This window comes from Bubalus kerabau, chromosome 16 (genome assembly GCF_029407905.1).
Source record: "Bubalus kerabau isolate K-KA32 ecotype Philippines breed swamp buffalo chromosome 16, PCC_UOA_SB_1v2, whole genome shotgun sequence".
Taxonomy (NCBI): domain Eukaryota; kingdom Metazoa; phylum Chordata; class Mammalia; order Artiodactyla; family Bovidae; genus Bubalus; species Bubalus kerabau.
Window position 1 is genome coordinate 26,821,213 of NC_073639.1, and position 26,055 is coordinate 26,847,267.

The window sequence follows — 26,055 nt, forward strand, 5'->3', positions numbered from 1 at the left end:
TAAAAGATGCACATCTCCTTGGAAGAAAAGCTATGACAAACCTAGACGTATTAAAAAGCAGAGATACCACTTTGCCAACAGAGGTCTATAGAGTTAAATCTATGGTTTTTCCAGTAGTCATGAATGGATGTGAGGATTTGACCATAAAGAAGGCTGAGCACCGAAGAACTGATGTTTTCATACTGTGGTGCTGGAGAAGACTCTTGAGAGTCCCTTGGACTGCAAGGAGATCAAATCAGTCAATCCTAAAGGAAATCAGTCCTAAATATTCATTGGAAGGACTGATGCTGAAGCTGCAATACTTCAGCTACCTGATGTGAAGAGCTGACTCATTGGAAAAGACCACGATGCTGGGAAAGACTGAAGGCAGGAGAAGGGGACAACAGAGGATGAGATGGTTGGATGGCATCAGCGAGTCAATGGACATGAGTTTGAGCAAACTCCAGGAGATGGACAGGTAAGCCTGGCATACTGAAGTCCATGGGATCACAAAGAGTCAGACATAACTGAGCAACTGAACAGCAACAACACATCAGTTCTAAAAGTAAGAAAATGAAGGCATCATGGAAATAAATATATGGAATGTCCCTGAGACAGCTGTTCTGGTTGTACCCTCCCTTTTTGTCTCTCCTTTTTCTCCTGCCTTCCTCTATAAAAAGAATGTCAGTGCTTACTCTTTTCCCCACAGTAAGGAGAAGGATGCACACTGAAGCACGGAGTGCTCTCCTTCTCTAGACAACTAGGCTGTCTACAATGGATATTATTTTCCTGGAGTAAATCCCCTCTTATTTTTTACATGATGGCATGCAGAGGCAATCTAAATGCCTTACCACAACCTTTTCTCTGTTAAGTGATACTTGCAAACCACATACAACATACATAATCCTATAAATATACACATGTTCTCAATAACTTTGACTATTTCATGAGAAATAGACCTGTTCAACTGAAGAGAAAACTCACACCAGCCACTAAACACAAATCTGAACAAAAAAATCTAGACTCCTTAGCCTTCAGGAAAAACAAACAACTCAAAAATGAGATGAGAAAGATGATCTAATTAAGCAAATGAAAATTTAAATATAATTATACTTGATACTTGTGATGCGATTAGAGACATTTCCTTCTAGGAAAAAGAAAGGTAACTACAATACTTGAACAACAAAAACAAAAACAGTAAAATAAAAATCTAATTGCAGGGGAGAAAAATGATATCCTATTTCTCTATACTTGTGTTCACAAAAATCTCTAAGTCATATAAATGGAGAATATTTTAAAAACTCAAAACACATTATAGTATGTCTTTGAAGAAAATTATTTTTTATATTTCTAATCATAATGGAGGGCTTCCCAGGTGGCACTAGTGGTAAAGAACTTGCCTGCCAATGCAGGAGAGGTAAAAGATGCAGTTTGATCTAGGGAAGATCCCCTGGAGGAGAGCATGGGAACCCACTCCAGTATTCTTGCCTGGAGAACCCCATGCACAGAGGATCCTGTTCGGCTACAGACCATAGGGAAGCGTTGGACAGGACTGAAGTGACTTAGCATGCATGCAATCATTATGGAATGAAAAGACTATTCAGTAAATTGTGCTATCTAAATTTGTTAGGTATTTAGAACAACTAGAATTTTATTCAAAACCACATATTTAAATACATCTATATGTTATAATGACAATACATAAGGTTAAATGGAACATGAAAAACCAAGATAAACTATACATTAATATTTGTATGAGTGGAAGGAGAACTTCTTTTAAAATGCAAATGTACCAGGGACTGCACAGTAATGACCTAAAAATTTTAGAGAAAAGTTTAACATTTTCTTTAATATAATAAGTGAAAAAGCCAAAATTGAGGTCAGAAATACATTTACAGTATTTATGGCAATATATTTGACATTTATAATAATAAAATGCTTACTATCATGATATATGAATTTTTAAAAATAAAATATCAAAAAGAAAAAGACTAACACTACAATGGAAAAAACTTGAAAAAGTCATTTCACCCCCAAAATCTTCATAATACATGTACTGTACTTCTTGGTACCGAACTATATTTTTCCTTGGGGACTTCTATCTTGTCTTGTTATCCTTTTATATGTTTTTAATTTTACTAGTGATTCAGAAGAAAGCTACAATTATGTACATCAATTAGATGAAATCCTTTTGGAATGGCATATTTTCTATTCAAGAACATCAATCCAACATATAATTAAAGAGAAGTTAGAAATAATGTTTCTTTTTTTCTTAAAGGTTTTCAAATTCTAAAATGTTAGCCTTAACTAAATTCTAAAGTAACATCTCAGGTTTTCACGTTTCAGAAGTTTTTTTTTTCCCCCTTTCAACTTCATTTTGGCAACTTTTATGTTTAAAATCTTTTAAATCACCCTGTGCATTTAAAAACTTGTAAGTAAAAGGATTTAGAGGAGTCATTTGGAAATGTCATGTCTGTTGCCAGTGATTCATGAATAATTGACACTGAGATTACCTAGGGAAATTTACAATGTCTCTTCATTAACATAAGAAGGTTAGCTTGGTGAATGCTAGATTTTAACTTAGGTATTTACTCAAGAGATAAAAAAATGTTTTAATAGGACATCTAATGAAAAATTCATTACTTCAATTTGATGTTCCAAAGGTTTCCAAGTTACTTCATGAATCAGTCATTGAGAAAAACCAAGAATACACATTCATTTATTGATTTATACTTTCAATAACTGTGAATGTCCAAATAACAAGAGACCAATCTACAGGTAACATATGATAAAATGATTTCAACAGCATTGATGCAAAATAAGTAGCATATAGATCATTGCTAATATGGCTATTGTTCACTCAGAGTTGAAAAATTGGGTTCTAAAAAATGTACATAAAAATAGTAAAATAATATCAAAATTAATATATAACTAAAAGGAATTTTAAATTTGTAAACCTCACTCAGGTGATAATAAAACATCTTTATGACTCAATTTATTTACTTTAGGGTTGATGCTTAAGTCTCACAAGATATCAACTATACTTCAATTAAAAACAAACAAAAAAAAAAACCTCAAAGGAGTGTTAATATAATTTTAAAAAGCAATGATTTTATCATCACACCAAAGCAGAATAAAATATCTAGGAATAAACCTACTAAGAAGCAAAAGACCTGTACTCAGAAAACTATTAGATGCTGATTAAAAAAATCAAAGATGACACAAATGGATTAAGAGATATATCATGTTCTTGGGCTGGAAGAATCGGTATTGTGAAAATTACTATACTACCCAAAGCAATCTACAGACTCAATTCAATACTTATCTAATTATCAATGGCATTTTTCACACAATAAGAACAAAAATTTTTACAATTTGTATGGAAAAACAAATTACTCTTAACAGCCAAAGAAATCTTAAGAAAAATGGAGCTGGAGGAATCAGGCTCCTTGAATTCACACTATACTATAAAGCTACAGTGATCAAGATAGTATGATACTGGCACAAAAGCAGAAATATAGATGAATGGAACAAGATAGAAAATCCAGAGATGAACTCATGCAGCTATGATCAACTAATCTATGACAAAGAAGGCAAGAAAATACAATCATTCCAATAAGTGGTGCTGGGAAAACTGGACAGATACATGTAAAAGAATGAAATTAGAGAACTCTCTAACACCATACACAAAAATAAAACTCTAGTTTAAAGGCCTAAATGTAAGGCCCAACACTATAAAACTGAGGGAAACATAGGCAGAACACCCTTTGACATACAATGCAGTAATATCTTTTTAGATCTACCTCCTAAGATAATAAAAATAAACAAATGGGACATAAAAGGCTTTTGCACAGCAAAGGAAATCACAAACAAAATGAAAACTTATAGCAAGTGAGAAAACATTTGTAAGAAAAGCAACTGACAAAGAATTCAGTTCAGTTTGTCGTTCAGTCGTGTCTGACTCTGTGATACCATGGATAGCAGCACGCCAGGCTCCCAGTCCATCACCAACTCTCAGAGTTGCTCTAATCCATGTCCATCGAGTCGGTGATGCCATCCAACCATCTCATCTTCTGTCATCCCTTCCTAATCCTGCCTTCAGTCTTTCACAGGATCAGGGTCTTTTCCAATGAGTTGGCTCTTCACAGGTAGCATAAGTATTGGAGCTTCAGCATCAGCATCAGTCCTTCCAATGAATATTCAGGACTGATTTCCTTTAGGATGGACTGGTTGGATCTCCTTGCAGTCCAAGGGACTCTCAAGAGTCTTCTCCAACACCACAGTTCAAAAGCATCAATTCTCCAGTGCTCAGCTTTCTTTATAGTCCAAGTCTCATATCCATACATGACTACTGGAAAAACCATAGCTTTGACTAGATGGACGTTCGCCATCAAAGTAATGTCTCTGCTTTTTAATATGCTGTCTAGGTTGGTCATAGCATTCTTCCAAAGAGCAAGTTTGTTGTTGTTGTTGTTTTAATTTCATGGCTGCAATCACCATCTGCAGAGATTTTGGAGGCAAGAAAATAAAGTCTGTCATTGTTTCCATGGATTTCCCACCTATATGTTATGAAGTGATGGGACCAGAGGCCATGATCTTAGTTTTCTGAATGTTGGATTTTAAGCCAGTTTTTTCACTCTCCTCTTTCATTTTCCTCAAGATATTCTTTAGTTTTTCTTTGCTTCTGTTACAAGGGTGGTGTCATCTACATATCTGAGGTTATTGATATTTCTCCCAGCAATCTTAATTTCAAATTGTGTGTCATCCAGCCCTGCATTTTGCATGATGTACTCTTCATATAAGTTTAAATAAGAAGTGTGACAATATACAGCCTTCATGTACTACTTTCCCAATTTAGAACCAGTCTGTTGTTCCAAGTCCAGTTCTAACTTTTGCTTCCTGACCTGCATACAGATTTCTCAGGGGAAAGATTAGGTGGACTGGTATTCTCACTTCTTTCAGAATTTTCCACAGTTTGTTATGATCCACACAGTCAAAGGCTTTGGTGTAGTCAATAAAGCAGAAATATATTTTTTCTGGAATTCTCTTGTTTTTTTTTTTTTTTTTTTTTTTTTGATGATAGAATGTATGTTTGCAAAAAAAAAAAAAAAAAGAATGTATGTTTGCATATGATCTCTGGTTCCTCTGCCTTTTCTAGATCAAGCTTGAATATGTGGAAGATCATGGTTCATGTATTGTTGAAGTCTGGCTTGGAGGATTTTGAGCATTACTTTGCTAGCGTGTTAAATGAGTTCACTTGTGTGGTAGTTTAAGCATTCTTTGGCATTGCCTTTCTTTGGGATTGAAATGAAAACTGACCTTTTCCAGTCCTGTGGCCACTGCTGAGTTTTCCAAATTTGCTGGCATATTGAGTGCAACACTTCCACAGCGTCATCTTTCAGGATTTGAAATAGCTCAACTGGAATTCCATCACCTCCACTACCTTTGTTTGTAGTGATGCTTCCTAAGGCCCACTAACTTAACATTCCAGGAGGTCTGGCTCTAGATGAGTGAACACACAATCATGTTTGCCTGGGTCATGAAGATCTTTTTTTGTATGGTTATTCTGTGTAATCTTGCCACCATTTCTTAATCTCTTCTGCTTCTGATAGGCCCATATAATTTCTATCCTTCATTGTGCCCATCTTTGCATGTAATGTTCCCTTGGTATCTGTAATTTTCTTGAAGAGTTCTCTAGACTTTTGCATTCTATTGTTTTCCTCTATTTCTTTGCACTGATCACTGAGGAAGGCTTTCTTATCTCTCCTTGCTTTTCTTTGGAACTCTGCATTCAAATAGGCATACCTTTCCTTTTCTCCTTTGCCTTTCACTTCTCTTCTTTTCTCAGCTATTTGTAAGGCCTCCTCAGACAACCATTTTGCCTTTTTCATTTATTTTTTTTCATGATGGTCTTGATCACTGCCTCCTGTACAATGTCAAGGACCTCCATCTTCATACACTCTCTCTATAAGTTCTAATCTGTGGAACATATTTGTTACTTCAATTGTATAATTGTAAGGTATTTGATTTAGGTCATTCCTGAATGGTCTACTGATTTTCCCTACTTTCTTCAATTTACGTCTGAATTTGGCAATAAGGAGTTCACGATATGAGCCACAGTCAGCTCCCAGTCTTGTTTTTTCGTACTATATAGAGCTTCTCCATCTTTGGATGCTCAGTTGTACCTATAGTCCAACTCTCACATCCATACATGGCTACTGGAAAAACCATAGCTTTGACTAGATGGACCTTTGTCATCAAAGAGGATGTTTGCTATGTCCAGTGCATTATCTTGACCAAACTCTATTAGCCTTTGCCCTGTTTCATTCTGTACTCCAATGCCAGTTTGCCTGTTGCTCCAGGTATCACTTGAATTCCTCCTTTTGCATTCCAGCCCCCTATAATGAAAAGTACATCTTTTTGGGATATTAGTTCTAGAAGTCTTGTAGGTCTTCACAGAACCATTCAACTTCAGGTTCTTCAGCATTATTGGTTGGGGCATAGATTTGGATTACTGTGATATTGAATGGTTTGCCTTGGAAACTAACAGAGATCTTTTTGTCATTTTTGAGATTGAACCTAAGTAATACATTTCAGACTCTTTTGTTAACTATGAGGGTACTCCATTTCTTCTAAGGGATTCTTGCCCACAGTAGTAGATACAATGGTCATCTGAGTTAAATTCACCCATTCCAATCCATTTTAGTTCACTGATTCCTAGAATGCTGATGTTCACTCTTGCTGTCTCCCATTTGACCATTTCCAATTTACCTTGATTCATGGACCTAATATTCCAAGTACCTATGCTATATTGTCTATTGAAGACAAAGAATTAGTCTCCAAAATACACAAGTAACTTATGCAGTTCAATATAAAAACAAAACACCCGATCAAAATTAGGGCAGAAAATCTAAATAGATACTTCTATGAAGAAGACATAGAAATGGCAGAAAGGCACATGAAAAGATACTCAATATCACTAATTATTAGAGAAATGCAAATCAAAACTACTTTGAGTTATTATCTCACAGGTTCCAAATGGCCACCATGAAAAAAAATCTGATATCGCTTGTACATGGAATCTGAAAAAAATCGTCCATATGAATTTACATACAAAATAGAGGAACAGATGCAGAAAGCAAACTTATAGTTACCAGGAGTGAAAGCAGGGGTGGGGAGTAGCAGGCAACACTAAATTGGGAGCTTGGTATTGATATATATACAGTACTATTTAAAATATAGATACTTATTAAGGACCTACTGTATACCACAGGAGATTCCTCTCAATATTCTGTAATGATCTATATGGGAAATTAATCTAAAAAGGATTTGGTTTATGTATATGTGCAACTGATTCACTTTGCTATATAGCAGAAACTAATGCAACATTGTATACCAACTATACACCAATAAAATTTATTTTAAAAAACTACAAACAGGATGCTTGGGGCTAGTGCACTGGGACGGACTGCCGAGGTCCAGCCCCAGCTGATACAGGGTATTCGAAGGGGAGATGGAGTAGGCGACCTATTTATTTATTTATTCAGCGATATAAAGAATAATAGAATGAGGATAGCTCAGTAGGAAAATTCAGTGGAGAAAAGAAGCTGAGTAGCTTGGTTTACGTGGAAAATCAATATAACCCGTGACACCAGGTTAGCTCTGACCACGGAGGCCGCAGGCGCCCTCTCGAATAGCGGAAGGTGCCCCACCTTAGACACCTTCTCGAGTGGGTCTTAGAAGCCCAGGCAAATAAATGGTTGCAGAGGATATCCACGCTCCAGATGGATACTCAGCTGGAGGTTGAGGGGAAGAATGACATGGGGAGACCAAGCGTTGGTGAGCAAGGCCCATAGCTTTATTTTCAACAGGGGCTTTTATACCCTAAGTTACACATAGAGGATAATAGGGGATGCAAAGTCAGCAGTCTTTGATGCTTATCAAAAACCAGGGTTTCTTTCCTGCAAATTTATCGTATACAAATGGTTTAGGTGATTTACATCATCTTCTGGCCAGAAGGCCTATTAACATTTCTTGACAAGGACTTATCAACAAAGACTTATTTTCTCTAAGAGTAATTATTTTAAGGTTTGGCGCCATCTTCCGAAGATAAGATTACATTCCTATAGGGCGGATGTGTAATGGGTTTACAAAGGAAAGAATTTATTACCTTAAGGGTCTAAAGTTACTAACACCAAGGCCACTACTTATTTTTTCTACATACCAACTATATTAATTAATACATATTCAAGGATACAATTCAGGGGATGAAAACTTGGCAACAAACATTGGCTCATCAATGAAATCTTTTACTAGTTTTATTCTGACAGTTTCTAACTCTCTGAGAGGCTCTAAGTTATTTGAATATCTTAAGCTTCCTGTGCCTCTTGAGGCTGGGAGACTGTAAACAATCGTATGCATAGCTGTAGGTGTCCGGGTAAACTTGTCAGGCCAGTTAGAGAGCCATCTGAGGGGTTTGGATTTAAACACTCCTAATTGCCCAGGAACTTTATTAATTGGAGCTGTAAGTTAACTTTTGACAGAGAGAGCGAGATGGTGGTGGGGGACAGCCCCCAGTAAAGTCAGAGGTGAGAGCACAAAGCAATAAAGTAGGCAGACTCTGGTTTTTGGGGGTAGAGGCTCGAGAATATCCGGGGGCACTCCCGAGGCTCGATCCCGCCTTTGCGTATGCCGAGCCTCCTTCCTCATGACCTTTGTCACCAGTGGAATGTCTCTCACCGGCTCCAGGCAACGGCCCAGGGAGATGGTGTGGGGAGGAAGGAGGGAGGAGGGTTCAGGGTGGGGAACACATGTATACCTGTGGCGGATTCATTTTGATGTTTGGCAAAACCAATACAATTATGTAAAGTTTAAAAATAAAATTAAAAAAAAAAAAACTACAAACAATAAATACGGAGAAAGTGTGGAGTAAGGGAACCTTCCTACACTGGTGGAAATATAAATTGGTACAACCACTATGGAGAACAGAATTAAGGTTTCTTTAGTTCAGTTCAGTTGCACAGTCATGTCTGACTCTTTGAGACCACAGCACGCCAGGCCTCCCTGTCCATCACCAACTCCCGAGGTTACAAAAACTCATGTCCATGGAGTCGGTGATGCTATCCAAACTATTTCATCCTCTGTCATCTGCTTCTCCTCCTGCCCTCAATCTCTCCCAGCATCAGGGTCTTTTCAAATGAGTCAGCTCTTTTCATCAGGTGGCCAAAGTATTGCAGTTTCAGCTTCAGCATCATTCTTTCCAATGAACACCCAGGACTGATCTCCTTTAGGATGGACTGGTTGGATCTCCTTGCAGTCCAAGGGACTCGCAAGAGTCTTCTCCAACACCACAGTTTAAAAGTATCCATTCTTCAGCACTCAGCTTTCTTTATAGTCCAACTCTCACATCCATACATGACTACTGGAAAAATCATAGCCTTGACTAGACAGACCCTTGTTGGCAAAGTAATGTCTCTGCTTTTGAATATGCTCTCTAGGTTGGTCAAAACTTTCCTTCCAAGGAGTAAGCGTCTTTTAATTTCATGGCTGCAATCACCATCTGCAGTGATTTTGGAGCCCAAAAAAGTAAAGTCTGACAGTTTTCACTGTTTTCCCATCTATTTCCCATGAAGTGATGGGACCAGATGCCATGATCTTAAGTTTTCTGAATGTTGAGCTTTTAAGCCAACTTTTTCACTCTCCTCTTTCACTTTCATCAAGAGGCTCTTTAGTTCTTCACTTTCTGCCATAAGGATAATGTCATCTGCATATCTGAGATTATTGATATTTCTCCCAGCAATCTTGATTCCAGCTTGTGTTTCTTCCCACCCAGTGTTTCTCATGATGTACTCTGCATATAAGTTAAATAAGCAGGGTGACAATATACAGCCTTGACATACTCCTTTTCCTATTTGGAACCAGTCTATTGTTTCATGTCCAGTTCTACTGTTGTTTCCTGAGCTGCATACAGGTTTCTCAAGAGGCAGGTCAGGTGGTCTGGTATTCTCATCTCTTTCAGAATTTTCCAGTTTATTGTGATCCACACAGTCAAAGGCTTTGGCATAGTCAATAATGCAGAAATAGATATATTTCTGGAACTCTCTTGCTTTTTTGATGATCCAGAGGATGTTGGTAATTTGATTTCTGGTTCCTCTGCCTTTTCTAAAACCAGCTTGAACATTTGGAAATTCAGTTCACGTATTGGTGAAGCTTGGCTTGGAGAATTTTGAGCATTACTTTACTAGCGTGTGAGATGAGTGCAATTGTGCGGTAGTTTAAGCTTTCTTTGGTTTTGCCTTTCTTTGGGATTGGAATGAAAACTGACCTTTTCCAGTCCTGTGGCCACTGCTGAGTTTTCCAGATTTGCTGGCATATTGAGTGCAGCCCTTTCACAGCATCATCTTTCAGGATTTGAAATAGCTCAACTGGAATTCCATCACCTCCACTAGCTTTGTTCATAGTGATACTTCCTAAGGCCCACTTGACTTCACATTCCAGGATGTCTGGCTCTAGGTGAGTGATACCATCATGATTATCTGGGTGAAGATCTTTTCTGTACAGTTCTGTGTATTCTTGCCACTTCTTAATATCATCTGCTTCTGTTAGGTTCATACCATTTCTGTCCTTTATTGAGTCAATCTTTGCATGAAATGTTCCCTTGGTATCTCTAATTTTCTTGAATAGATCTCTTAGAAAACTGAAAATAGAGCTACCATGTGATCCGGTAATCACATATATGGGCATATATCTTGAGAAAACCATATTTTGAAATGACACATGCACCTCAATGTTCACTGCAGCACCATTTACAATAGCCAGTTAATGGAATTATTCTAAATATCCATTGACAGAAGAATGGAATAAGAAGATGTAGTACATTCATACAGTGGAATATTGTTGTGTTAGACAGAGAAAGTCAAATATCATATAATATCCCTTATATGTGGGAAAAAAATTAATGTAGAGATTATTTGCAAAACAAATAGAAACATAGTTGTAGAAAACAAATTACCAAGGGAGAAAGGAGGTGGAGGAGTAAATCATGAGATTGGGATTGACATATATACACTGCTGCTGCTGCTGCTGCTGCTGCTGCTAAGTCGCTTCAGTCGTGTCCGACTCTGCGTGACCCATAGATGGCAGCCCACCGGGCTCCCCCGTCCCTGGGATTCTCCAGGCAAGAACACTGGAATGGGTTGCCATTTCCTTCTCCAATGCATGAAAGTGAAAAGTGAAAGTGAAGTCGCTCAGTCGTGTCCTACTCTGCGACCCCATGGACTGCAGCCTGCCAGGCTCCTCCGCCCATGGGATTTTCCAGGCAAGAGTACTGGAGTGGCTTGCCATTGCCTTCTCCCATATATACACTACTATATGTAAAATAGATAACTAACAAGGACCCATGGTATAGCACAGGGAACTCTACTTAATATTACGTATTGATCTATATGGGAAAAGAATCTAAAAGAGCAGATGTATGTATAACCACATATAGGTATGTATGTTTCTCTGTTTAGGTAAAAAATCTAAAAATGAGTTGATACATGTATAACTAATTCACTTTGCTGTACAGCAGAAACTAAACGCGACATCATAAACCAAATGTACTCCAATTTAAAAAAAAAAGATTTTTTCCCAGATATATTCATAGTAATAAGAAAAACAAACAACAAAAAAACCCCAAATGGGTACTGTTGAATAATGTGTATATAAAAATATAAATGTTCTCACTCATTTGTATATTGATATATTCATCAGGGTAACTGGACACCACCAAGAAAGTTGTACACATTTTAGGTTGAATTAAAAGTAGCAAGTATTTTAAAGTATAATTGAACTTTAGAGTTGAAATTATGAGGAGAATAAGATAAAATACTGAAGATTTTAGAAACTATTATAGTTTTAAAAGTTCTAAAGAGACGTTGTTTGTATAGAGTATAACAGGGTATACTTCAAAGTGTCCATATTTCACATAAGGTATACTGTGAATATGTAGCATCCACACAATAAAATGACACATGAATATATTCATAGGAGATAAAAATTCATCTGAAATACTTTCTTTTGAAATTACAAGAATTACTAGGAATCAACACAGATACATCAGGGACTGAATAAACTAGTTAGAAAATAAAAAGCAAAACAGCAGGGTTCAAGACTTCAATAAACAACTTTTTGTTTATCAGTTGTTATCCATTTTTAACATTATTTCACATAATATTGGTTCCCGATTCCAAGAGAATAAGAGAACTAGTATTAATCAAAGTTTTCTGGAGAAAAAGAACCAATAGTGTATGAGTGTGTATACTCACATAATATGTGTGTGTGTATGTGTGTGTGTGTGTGTGCATGTGCGTGTGCGTCTGTGTATGCTTCCCAGGTGCTGCTAGTGCTAAAGAACCTGCCTGCCAATGCAGGAGACCTAAGTGATGTAAATTCAATCTCTGAGTCAGGAAGATCCCCTGGAGTAGGAAATGGCAACGCATTACAGTATTCTTGCCTGGAGAATCCCATGAACAGAGAAACCTTATGGGCTGCAGCACATAGGGTCACAAAGGGTTTTATATACATACACACACACACACACACACACACATATATATATATACATACACACACACTATACACACACACATATTATGTTGTTGTTTAGTCACTAAGTTGTGTCAGATTCTTTGTGACCCCATGGACTGTAGTCTGCCAGGTTTCCCCATCCATGGGATTTTCCAGGCAAGAATAATGGATTGGGTTGCCATTTCCTTCTCCAGTATATTATATATATATATAGAGAGAGCAATCATATGATCTAGCAATCCCACTCCTGGACATATATCCAGAGAACACCATAATTCAAAGAGATACATTCACCTCAGTGTTCATTGCAGCACTGTTTACAATAGCCAGAACATGGAAGGAATATAAATGTCCATTGACAGATGCATGCAAGATATGGTACATAAATACAAAGAAATATTACTCAGTTATAAAAAAGAATGAAATAATGCCACTTGCAGCAATATAGATGGACCTAGAGATTCTCATACTGAGTGAAGTAAGTCAGAGAAAAACAATTATAGTATGGCTTATATGTGGTATCTTTAAAAAGACTAAAAATAAACTTATCTACAAAAGAGAATTAGAATTGCAGATATAGAAAACAAAGTTATGGTCACCAGGTAGTAAGGAGCGGAAAGATGGATACATCAGGAGATTGGGATTAACATATATACACTTACTAATAGATAACTGATAAGGACTTACTGTATTCACAGGGAACTTAATTTTAATACTCTAGTAACCTATACTGGGAAACAATCTAAAAAAGAGTTGATACATATATATATATATATATATATATATATATATGATAACTGATTCATTTTACTATTCACCTGAAACTAATACAACATTGTAAATTAACTATAATCCATTAAAAATTTAAATATATATATATTAAAAACATACATGTGTATGTGTGTGTTTTAATAAGACTTCCTAGGAAAGAATGTACTGTAAAACAAAAATATTTTGTAACCCAATTTTGTGAAAGGTAAAAAATTACTACACTTAAAACTATACTTTAGAAAAGTTCTCTTTAAAAAAATCCTTTATTTGAACTCTGAATATTTTTTTTTAACAGTTTAGATAAACAGCTGGAAATTAGAACAGTTTCCTGCATGAAACTGAAACAAGTATAAATACAGCCCTATACAATTTCATAGTTTCCTCTCCCCTCATTTGTGTGTTAGTTACAGTGGGTATATACAGCCTGAAAGTGTATACATGTACTGTAACATCTTAATATATTGTATTCAATAACCATTATATAGACAGTAAGTGAAAATTGGTAGTGTTAGTCGCTCAGTCATATCTGACTTTTCACAATTCCATGGACTACAGCAGATCCCATGGACCCTGTGGACTGAAGCACATGAAGACCCCTTTGACTGAAGCTCTCCAGGCTTCTCTGTCCATGGAATTTTCCAGGCAAGAATACTGGAGTGGGTAGCCATTCCTTTCTATAGGGATTGAACCCGGGTCTCATTTTCATTACTGTTTGAGCCACCTGGGAAGCCCAAGATAAAAATTAAAAGGGCTTAATTTCCTAGATGAATTGTTATTTTAAAAGTAAAGTTTATTAGATGATAAAAGCATATATACATATAAAATATATACACATTGTATACTATGCATTGTATATATATTTTATCTACATTCACATGTATATACAGACAGTTAAGAAAACATATAAAAGTAATCATTACATAATTCTACTGCTTTTTTTGCCTAGGTAATAAGGAAACTTCTTTACAAATATTTTCAGTTTACTCCAGATATTCTTCTTCTCTTTGAACAATTCCGTATTTCATTTTATGTAACAATATAAATTGACAAACCTCTAAAAAATTTCTAGTCAGTATTTAATATTATTTTTTTTCAGTAGTATTTAATATTATTTAGACTAGAAGTTAAAATCTTAAGTTCAGTTACAGAAGGGAAATTTCTATAAATAAAGATACAGCTAGTTACTATTAAAAGCCATTCTGAGTCTTTTGATATATACTCAAAAGTCTCACATTTTTTTCCAAATAGTAAATATATTTAGAAAATTAAAATTACACATACTTTGAAGAAGTAATTATGAACTTCAAACTAGGCACAATAGTTTTAAATATAGCAATCCTGTATTCATCTAGTTGCCAAAATTGATAATTTGTTCTAAGTAAATTATGTTTTTTATGATACTTCACTTATTCCCTTCATTACAAATTTTTTCAGTGTGATTATTGAAGCACTTAAATGCTTCATGGGGAATACATTTTAAAGCACTTTTAAAGCACTTTCTTTCGATATTGAGGGTATGATTCTAAATACTCCAGCTTTTCTCCTTTACTAGAAAAAATAAAGCATTGAGTTTTAGGTTACAGACCAGGTTAAATAATTTCTCCCTTATAGGAAATAATCTGAATCTTAAGAATAAATCATATAGAAATCCTATTTAAGAGTTCCCTCTTTTAGAACCTCTCAATGGCACCCCACTCCAGTACTCTTGCCTGGAAAACCCCATGGACGGGGGAGCCTGGTGGGCTGCCGTCTATGGGGTCGCACAGAGTCGGACACGACTGAAGCGACTTACCAGTAGCAGCAGCAGCAATGGAAAATATTGGGGCTTCCCTGGTGGCTCAGATAGTAAAGAATCTACCTGCAATGTGGAAGACCCAGGTTTGATCCCTGGGTTAGGCGATCCCCTGGAGAAGGGAATGGCAACCCATTCCAGTATTCTTGCCTGGAGAATTCTATGGACACAGGAGTCTGGTGGGCTATAGTTCATGGGGTCACAAAAAAGTTGGACACAACTGAACGAGTAAGCACTTGATGGAAGATATCAACACTTGCTTTATAATTTGGAGCTACTTTAATCAGTCTATTTGACTAAACCAAAAGGCTTGATTATTTACCACAATATTTTTCTGTTCACTAAATATCTATAGTTCAACATATTTACTTTCAACCAGTGTTTCTCTTTATATCTAAATCCTGAGGCAAAAATATCCATAAAGGTCTGAATTATAAATGTTTACTTAGATGTTATTAATTTTACCCTTTATTTCCTTCATCAGATAAACTCAAGAAAGCTTTAAAAACATACCAGTAATTTTCTTTTAAAATATATAATAAGTGTTACTATATCTATTTTCATTTTGCTTTGCCAATAATTTTTGAATGAATTGAAGATTTATTTGGAATTTACAATACAGATAAAATCAATAGCTTACATTATAACAACATTATTCATTTGATTACCATCACTTTCCAATATTAACCAGCTGTTTATTAATTGTCATATTCATTAATTTGTAATCTCTCAATTAAAATTTCCTGATAATTGTTTCAGACTTCACTGAAGTAGATTTTTGCATTATTATCATTTTTTTTAACTTAGCTGTGGTTTAAAATATATATTTAGAATTAATCACCATAAACTATTTTAAAACTTTAACCTCACGGATTAGAATATACAATTTAATAGTTTTATTTACTGTTTATGTTATCACTTATTCTAGGTCATAAATTTCAATAACTAGATTTTGATTTATTTGTAAGTATAGTTGATAGAATAGTATTTTATTTCATTTAGTTAAAGGAAATGAAGATTATTAAAATGAGGTTTCTTATGTATTCAGTGGCACTACAGACTTACTATGATTGAGCCTTAAATTGGATTCATATTTATGGAAGCCAAAACAAACTAGAGAAATTTTATGATTTTTGTTTCTTTTATCCATGGATAAAATAATGTCAATTCATCATAATAAGAAGTACTTATCTTTTTTCAGATCAATTTGATAGAAATTTCCATATTGGTGATCATACATACTAGCACAATATTAAAAATTTTTGACAATGTTTTCCAGAAAGACCAAACAGTTTTCATGTCACTGATACAGACTATAAAAGCATGGAGTGAAAACAGCTTAGTAAAAACAATTTAGTAAACAATTCTAAGGGAACAGGAAACTAAGAAAGTTGAATAATTCAATAAATATTTATGTATTAAACACTTAAGTACTAGTGACACTGCAGTAAACAAAAGTTGACAAAGCTATTCTCCTAACATATTAGCAGAAAAATAAAGATTAAAATGTTGAGGTGCAGAGCTGTTAATGTACTTATTGCTTTTCCACTTTCAATGAAAAATCAAAGTGTAGCCTCATTCCATTAAGACTTTTTTAACCCTATATACTTTGGGGCAGAGAGAAAATAAAGCATTTAATAAGTATGAGAAAAAAATAAAGAATACCAAGATCTATACTTTAACTGTCAGTTTCAACTCTGAAAAGACAGATATTTGAGAACTCTCAGTTATGATACGCACTTCTACACCACATTCTGTTTTACCTAAGCCTTAATCTCAGTAAGAGTGTCTTGAAATCTATTCTCATTAATTATTTGTTTTGTATTAGTCAACTATAGCCACAATGAAGCTGTATAAGAAACCACTCTAAAAGAAATGGCATGCAAATCAAGTTTTGATTTCTCACTCTTGCGCATGTGGTTTGGCTGGAGTTCAGTTGATCTAAGGCTGTGATTAATTCTTAACCAAGGGTTTGATTGAAATCTATTCCTTGTTTTTCTTATTCTTTTTGGACCAGTGGGTTTGCTGCAGCATGCTGTTCTCATGGCAAAGAGAAGTAGAACAGGACAAGCCCAATCACACAAGTACTTCAAGCTTCTTATCACATTTCTTCTGTCAATCCATTTAACAGGGCAAGTCACGTGGCCAAGTCCACAGAAGTAAGAGGAAGGGAAAAAATATTTGTGGAACAATGATCTAATCTACCACAGAATCTAACAGCCTGGCTAATGACCTGTTCCAAATATTTCATATATTTTACAACCTATATTATACTGTTCTTATGGTTCCCAACTATTACTGCAACAAGTTGAAAAGTATAAGTATCTGGGCAGCCTAAACTGTGTAACATTTTTCATGAGTCATAAATAAGACTTCAGAGAATGCATTTTTGCTCTCTAAAAGACATATTATTAAAAATTTTGAGATATTCAGATAAAGATATTTATAAGATACAGTACAAAAAGATTCCACATACCTTTATCCATTTTCTTCCAAAGGTAATTTACATCTTGCAAAATTTCAGTGTAATATTACAATTAAATGACATTGATATTACTCAATAACCTTATTCAGATTTCACCAGTTTTATATGCAGTTGTGTGTATGTATGTCTGTGTGTGTGTATATATATATATATATATATATATGCAATTTTATGTGTAGATTCATATGTACATATCACAACAAGATGCAGAATAATAATTCCATTACAGGGATTTCTTGTGCTATCCTTGTATAGCCACAGACATCTTGTTCCCCACCAGTTCCTGGCAACTATTATCTGGTTCTCCATTTCTATAATTTTATGTGTTTAATAATCTATATAAATGGATTCACATAGTATATAGACTTTGAGACTGGCTTTTTTCACTTACAATAATTATGTGATATCTATCCCAGCTGTTATATGTATCAATAAATTTTTATTGATGAATGGTATTCTGTGGTATGATGTCACAGTCTGTTTAACCATTCATCTATAAAAGGGCAATATTTTCTATAGTATCAGCTATTATAAACCTGTTAGTAACATTAATTATACAGATTTTATGTTAGCATCATTTTTGTTCTTGTAGCATAAATACTCAATAGTGCAATTGCTGGGTCAGATGGAAAATGTACATTTCACTTTGTAAGAAACCTTTGTATTATTTTCCAGAGTAGCTGTACCATTTTCATTTAGGAATAGGTGAGTGATCTGGATTCTCTAACTATCATATATTTTAAAAATGTGCAGAGACAATAGAGCATTATTTTCCAAAATATGGGTAAATTTTTGGTTTAACAGTCATTTTATAGGAATTGAAGTAGTATACATTTTTTTTCTTTAGAAAATATTTAAAACAAGGCTTTAAGCATTGTTCAGGTAGTAGGAAATTTCTGAAAAAAACTCAAGAACACTTCACTTTAATTCTATCCTTTTAAAACTTAATTTTTCCTTTTAATTTAAGTAATTGTATGTTTCATTGCATAAAATAATCAGGGGTTATGGTAGTTTCATATGATTTTACACACTTAACCTGATGATGATAATAGTTTGAAGTAACTTCAATGTAATAGGTTATACTAATCCTCAGGTATTTTGGAAAGTCACATCTCCAGAAGAAATGGCTCCATCATTGGTATAAGTAAAGAATGTATAGGACTTCCCTGGTGGCCCATTGGTTAAGAATTCAGCTACCAATGCAGGGAACATGGGTTTTATCCTTGGTCTGGAGAGGTTCCATTTGCCACAACTGCTAAGCCCAGGTGCCCTAAAGCCTGTGCTCTGCAACAAGAGAAGCCAGCGCAATGGGAAGCCCATGCACTGCGACTAGAAAGTAGCCCCACTCACTACAACTACAGAAAGCCCGTGCACAGCAACAAAGACCCAGTGCAGCCAAAGAACAAAAGAATGTACAAACTAGGGTCTGTATCGTTAATGTTTAATCATTAAGACAACCTGTTTCTCTTGGTTAAGTGATTATGGTAATAAGGTAATCTATGGATACAATAACCAGATAATCAAGTTTTGTTTTCTTCTCTCACACACCAAGTCATGTGTGACTTAAGGGTCACACATGACCCCTAAGTATTTGATATGAAAGAGACACTTGTACCCCAATGTTCATCGCAACACTGTTTATAATAGCCAGGACATGGAAGCAGCCTAGATGCCCATCAGCAGATGAATGGATAAGAAAGCTGTGGTACATATACACAATAGAGTATTACTCAGCCATTAAAAAGAATACATTTGAATCAGCTGTAATGAGATGGATGAAACTGGAGCCTAGTATACAGAGTGAAGTAAGCCAGAAAGAAAAACACCAATACAGTATACTTCTGCATATATATGGAATTTAGAAAGATGGTAACGACAACCCTGTATGCAAGACAGCAAAACAGACACAGATGTATAGAACAGTCTTTTGGACTCTGTGGGAGAGGGAGGAGGGATGATTTGGGAGAATGGCATTTAAACATGTATAATATCATATAAGAAACGAATCGCCAGTCCAGGTTCGATGCAGGATACAGGAAGCTTGGGGCTGGTGCACTGGGATGACCCAGAGGGATGGGATGGGGAGGGAGGTGGGAGGGGAGTTCAGGATTGGGAACACGTGTACACCCATGGCAGATGCATGTTGATGTATGGCAAAACCAATAAAATGTTGTAAGGTAAAAAAAAAAAAAAAAAAAAAAAGAATTTGAATACCAAAAAAAAATAAAATAAAATAAATAAAATAAAAATAAAACAAACCATTTTGCAGACTACACATTAGCTGAGGTTTTCACACAGAAATCATTAAAACGCCTAAAAAAAAAAAAAAAGTAACAAATGCTTTTAAAAAGCATAGAGCACCCCTTTGTCTCCGACTGAGAAAAATGTATTTATCGTCTTGAATTTTCATTGCTGCTGCTGCTGCTAAGTCGCTTCAGTCGTGTCCAACTCTGTGCGGCCCCAGAGATGGCAGCCCACCAGGCTTCCCCGTCCCTGAGGTTCTCCAGTCAAGAACACTGGAGTGGGTTGCCATTTCCTTCTCCAATGCATGAAAGTGAAAAGTGAAAGTGAAGTCGCTCAGTCGTTCCCGGCTATTAGCGACCCCATGGACTGCAGCCCACCAGGATCCTCTGTCCATGGATTTTCCAGGCAAGAGTACTGGAGTGCAGTGCTATTGCCTTCTCCAACCCAACTTCAAATCCTGACTCCTAGGTTTGTTTTCTTCTGCCTCATTTTGTTTTTATTTGATAACAACCTATAGACTTTGTGATGCAGTCTAAACATCTAGCCAAGTCTGTTTTCAGATTTTTATTTTGTGTTAAGAGTGCTAGGAGAATACTTCATTTTTGTTTTGCCCTTCATGGATTAACAAGGTCTTCTGATCCCAGTTTTATTAAACAAGGGATTTCAGAACCTATAATGAGGGAATAAATTCTAGTAACCATAGAGAGGATATTTGGTAGTGGTGGGGGTGGGTACAGTGTATTTACAGAGTTGAGAGCAGTGGGTTTTCTTAATTTAGTTGAATGATTGTCAGTTCACTGTTCTGTCAGTATAGGGTTTTACTGAATAATCAATTTACACCTTCAAGTACAAAGACCAGAGAAGCACATCAGAAGTTTTGGATATTTTTGTATTCGGAATCAATGGTTCAGGTTACAACTCCCAAGTTATTCATAAAGGGGATTCGGATCAGAGCAGAGCAGTCGCTCAGTCGTGTCAGACTCTCTGCGACCCCATGAACCGCAGCATGCCAGGCCTCCCTGTCCATCACCAACTCCCGGAGTTCACTCAAACTCACGTCCATTGAGTCAGCAATGCAATCCAGCCATCTCATCCTCTGTCGTCCCCTTCTCCTCTTTCCCCCAATCCTTCCCAGCATCAGAGTCTTTTCCAATGAGTCAACTCTTCGCATGAGGTGGCCAAAGTACTGGAGTTTCAGCTTTAGCATCATTCCTTCCAAAGAAATCCTAGGGCTGATCTCCTTCAGAATGGACTGGTTAGATCTCCTTGCAGTCCAAGGGACTCTCAAGAATCTTCTCCAACACCACGGTTCAAAAGCATCAATTCTTTGGTGCTCAGCCTTCTTCACAGTCCAACTCTCACATCCATACATGACCACAGGAAAAACCATAGCCTTGACTAGACGAACCTTTGTTGGCAATGTCTCTGCTTTTGAATATGCTGTCTAGGTTGGTCATAACTTTCCTTCCAAGGAGTAAGCGTCTTTTAATTTCATGGCTGCAGTCACCATCTGCAGTGATTTTGGAGCCCAAAAAATAATGTCTGACACTGTTTCCACTGTTTCCTCATCTATTTCCCATGAAGTGATGGGACCAGATGCCATGATCTTCGTTTTCTGAATGGTGAGCTTTAAGCCAACTTGTTCACCCTCCTCTTTCACTTTCATCAAGAGGCTTTTTAGTTCCTCTTCACCTTCTGCCATAATGGTGGTGTCATCTACATATCTGAGGTTATTGATATTTCTCCCAGCAATCTTGATTCCAGCTTGTGCTTCTTCCAGTCCAGCATTTTCATGATGTACTCTGCATAGATGTTAAATAAGCAGGGTGACAATATACAGCCTTGACGTACTCCTTTTCCTATTTGGAACCAGTCTGTTGTTCCATGTCCAGTTCTAACTGTTGCTTCCTGACCTGCATACAAATTTCTCAAGAGGCAGATCAGGTGTCTGGCATTCCCATCTCTTGAAGAATTTTCCACAGTTTCTTGTGATCCACACAGTCAAAGGCTTTGGCATAATCAATAAAGCAGAAATAGATGTTTTTCTGGAACTCTCTTGCTTTTCCCATGATCCAGCGGATGTTGGCAATTTGATCTCTGGTTCCTCTGCCTTTTCTAAAACCAGCTTGAACATCAGGAAGTTCACGGTTCACATATTGCTGAAGCCGGGCTTGGAGAATTTTGAGCATTTCTTTACTAGAGTGTGAGATGAATGCAATTATGCAGTAGTTTGAGCACTCTTTGGCATTGCCTTTCTTTGGGATTGGAATGAAAACTGACCTTTTCCAGTCCTGTGGCCACTGCTGAGTTTTCCAAATTTGCTGGCATATTGAATGCAGCACTTTCACAGCATCATTTTCAGGATTTGGAATAGCTCACTGGAATTCCATCACCTCCACTAGCTTTGTTCATAGTGATGCTTTCTAAGGCCCACTTGACTTCCCATTCCAGGATGTCTGGCTCTAGGTGAGTGATCATACCATCGTGATTATCTGGGTCGTGAAGATCTTTTTTGTACAGTTCTTCTGTGTATTCGTGCCATCTCTTCTTAATATCTTCTGCTTCTGTTAGGTCCATACCATTTCTGTCCTTTATCGAGCCCATCTTTGCATGAAATGTTCCTTTGGTGTCTCTATTTTTCTTGAAGAGTTCTCTAGTCTTTCCTATTCTGTTGTTTTCCTCTATTTCTTTGCATTGATTGCTGAAGAAGGCTTTCTTATCTCTTCTTGCTAGTCTTTGGAACTATGCATTCAGATGTTTATATCTTTCCTTTTCTCCTTTGCTTTTCACTTCTCTTCTTTTCACAGATTAGAAAGATACATCTTTTAGTAGCCATTAATCAACAATGTTTTGCCATAACTTGCAAGCAGTTGCATTACAATGTTTACTATCAGATATATTCCTCAGTGTATATCCTGAGCCTTGTCAAAGGAAATGAAAAATTCCAAGGAATAGTAAATTTCACCTTTAGGACAGCAAATATTCCTCAAGAGAATTATGCAGAATTTATCAACCAATTATTTACTCTTACTTTTTTTGTTTAAAAAAGACTTTTTTCTGTGTGTGTTTTTTTCCTGTGTGTGTTTTCCCCTCGTCCTTGGACAGTGGCCCACTTTCAATTGCATTAAAACAATAACCAAGCAAACAAACAAGATCATTTTAGCTTAGAAAATGAAGTTCTTAATAAAATTGACAGGAAAATGTATGGCTTAGAAAAATAGGTATCCAAATCAGTTACAGTAAACCTCCTTATTACCCAAACCTTTATAATGAAATTTTGAATATGTCATTAATAGCTTCAATGTAGCTAAAAGGGTAATATTCCAAATTTGTAAAATCTGAACATAACCTAATTAAAGGTAAGAATTTCTTTATAATCAAGGTTAAATTCAACCATGATTACAAAGAAATTGACAATAAATCTAGTATTCGCCAATCATGTTTATCTGAACAGCATACATATATGCCAAGAAAAATAAAATCTACTTATAAGAATGCTTTAACAAATTGAAACTTTGGCAAACTATGGAAGAGGTGGATTTATTCATTATACTAATTTTCTGTATGTATATGTGACTCATTATGTAACCTTCCCTTTTGTCTTTTATTCTGTTTTGTCTCTGAATCTTACCTTGTCTGGTGCTAGGTTAAAGGCAACTCTGGGAAACATGATCAAATTTCCTTAAAATCATTCCAGGACACTATTATCTGCTCCGATCATCAGGTATCCATTGTTAATTGTTGAAACTCAGGATATGCCTTCAGAATTAAATTCAAAAGAAGGAAAAGGCTTTACACAGCAAGCATACTAGTCAAGTTGTTTAAAAACTTAGTCCTTAAGAATATAATGGAGATAGGATGGGTAAAACTGTTAAGCTAGCAATCAGGAGAAGGTACTCTTCCTAACTGATGCTTTAAAAGGAAAATAACTTTTTTCAAAAACCTGGCTTTTAAAGTGATGTTTTTAGAAGACAAATTGGAATAACATCCTCATACTGACCTCAATCTGTAAGAAGGGGACAGGCTTTTATTGTGAAAGGAGATTTCTCCTTCCATTTGGGGGGAAAAAAAAAAGTAGCAAATAATATTAACTAATGTCCAGGAATCTCCGGTGGAGGTGTGAGTCAAAGATGGCTTGCTGTGGGGTTAAGGTCACGAATACAAGGGTCCTGGGAACTGGCATACATCCTTTTGAATGAGGTCACCATTACTCATATCATAGTTTGGCCTGAGGCCAAGCTACAGGGAAGGGAAATTGCCTTGCCCATCAGCAGAAAATTGGATTAAAGATTTACTGAGCTTGGACCCATCAGAGCAAGACCCAGATTCCCCCACAGCCAGTTACTTCCATCAAGAAGCTTCCACAAACCTCTTATCTTTTACCATCAGAGGGCAGACAGAAAGAAAACCATAATTTGGGGTGGGGAGGGGGGGGTCCCAAGATGACAGAGGAATAGGACAGGGACCACTTTCTCCCAGACAAATTCATCAAAAGATCATTGGAATGTTAAGCAACTTTCACAAAACAACTTCTTAACACTGAAGGAGGACACCAGGCACCCAGAAAGTCAGCCAAACTCTTCAAAAGGATGTAGGACAAAACACAAAAGAGGTAAATAGAGACAATATCTAGGGATGGAGCCCTGTCCCGGGGAGGGAGTTGTGAAGGAGGAGAAGTTTCCACACAATAGGAAACCCTCTCATAGGCATATCTGTGCAGAGCTTTGGAATCTCAGAGGGCAATATAACTGGGGGGAAAACACACACACACACATACACACACACACACAGAAAGAGAGAATACAGTCATGTCTGATTCTTTGCGACCCCATGGACTATACAGTCCATGGATTTTCCAGGCCAGAATACTGAAGTAGGTAACTGAAGTAGGTATCCACTCCCTTCTCCAGAGAATCTTCCCAATCCAGGGAGCAAACCCAGGTCTCCCATATTGCAGGCAGATTCTTTACCAGCTGAGCCACCAAGTAAGCCCACAGAATACACACCTAACCACAACTTACCTACCAGCAGAGAAGTGGCTCAGATGCTCGTGTCTGCCACCAGTGAGTGGGGGCTGAGCAGGGAGGTATGGGCTGTATAATCCTTAGGGTAAAGACCAGGCTTGAGTGCCCTGAGGACAATCTGAAGGGGCTAATATGAGATAGCAACCCAAACCATGGGATCACCAGAGAGACAAAAATTTTAAAAAAAAAGGAACTTTCCCACAGAAAATTCTAACACCACATGGTGACTGCTGGCATAGCTCACAGAAAAAAGGATTGTGCCCTAGCAAATACCAAAGGAGAGCAAGCTGGCTGCCATTTAGGGCCCTCCCTCCCCAGAGGCAGAGAGGCAGGTGTGAGACAGCCAGAGCCGGAAGGCTAGGGACTGCTGCAATCTCGGTCCCAGAGACTGCATCTTCCACCAAACTGAGCAGGCTGCCAGTTCCTAATCATGTCTTCCTGGATCCTGGATGGCCAGGCGTGTCACAGCCTGAGATTAGCTCACCAGAGGAGACACACGACACACCTTAGACTATGCCCTCACAGAACACCTGGGAAATCAAGTGGCTGCACCAGGAAGGTACATAAGATGTGTGGTCCACCTGAGACAGTGAGCTGGCCAAGCACCTGGTCACCTGAGTGGCTTGAACCTGGGAAAGGCCCAAATGTCTGTGCCCTTGCAAAGCACCCAAGAACCTGAGTGGCTTAGACTAGGGAAGTGCACAAAATATAGGGCTCACTGGGACAGTGCCCTCGCAGAGCACCCTGGAGCCTGAGCAGTGTGGACCTGGGAAGTACACGCAGCCCCGGGCTGTGGCAAACCCAGTGTGGTCCATCCACTGCGAGCACTCCCCATACATGCCAGTGGTATTTGTTTGCAATGTCCCTCTCTTTCCAGAGCACAACTTAACAAGTGAGCCTAAATAAGTGGCCACCTTTACCTCCTCATATCAGGCTGGAAATTAAGACACGGAAGAGACTTGCAAACAGAGGAAACCAAAATAAACAAAGAAGGGGGAACCACTCCAGAAGTGACAAGTACAACAGACTAAAACCTTGTCGTTAATGTGGAGACTGTGCATTTAAGGGGAAACTATTCCCTCGTAGCTCATTTGGTAAAGAATCTGCCTGCAATGCAGGAGACCCGGGTTTGATTCCTGAGTCAGGAAGATCCCCTGGAGAAGGAAATGGCAACCCACTCCAGTACTCTT

The 26,055-nt window shown here is 37.0% G+C and overlaps 1 long non-coding RNA gene across 1 annotated transcript in view; it reads right to left on the reverse strand.

The window, feature by feature from the left end:
- LOC129630057 (uncharacterized) overlaps positions 1–23,602 on the reverse strand; it is a 73,691-nt gene extending 50,089 nt beyond the window's left edge. Inside the window, exon 1 of the long non-coding RNA XR_008703488.1 lies at positions 23,473–23,602. This is a non-coding gene — a long non-coding RNA (uncharacterized LOC129630057). The remainder of the gene's footprint in view (positions 1–23,472) is intronic.
- Positions 23,603–26,055: the final 2,453 nt, after the last annotated feature.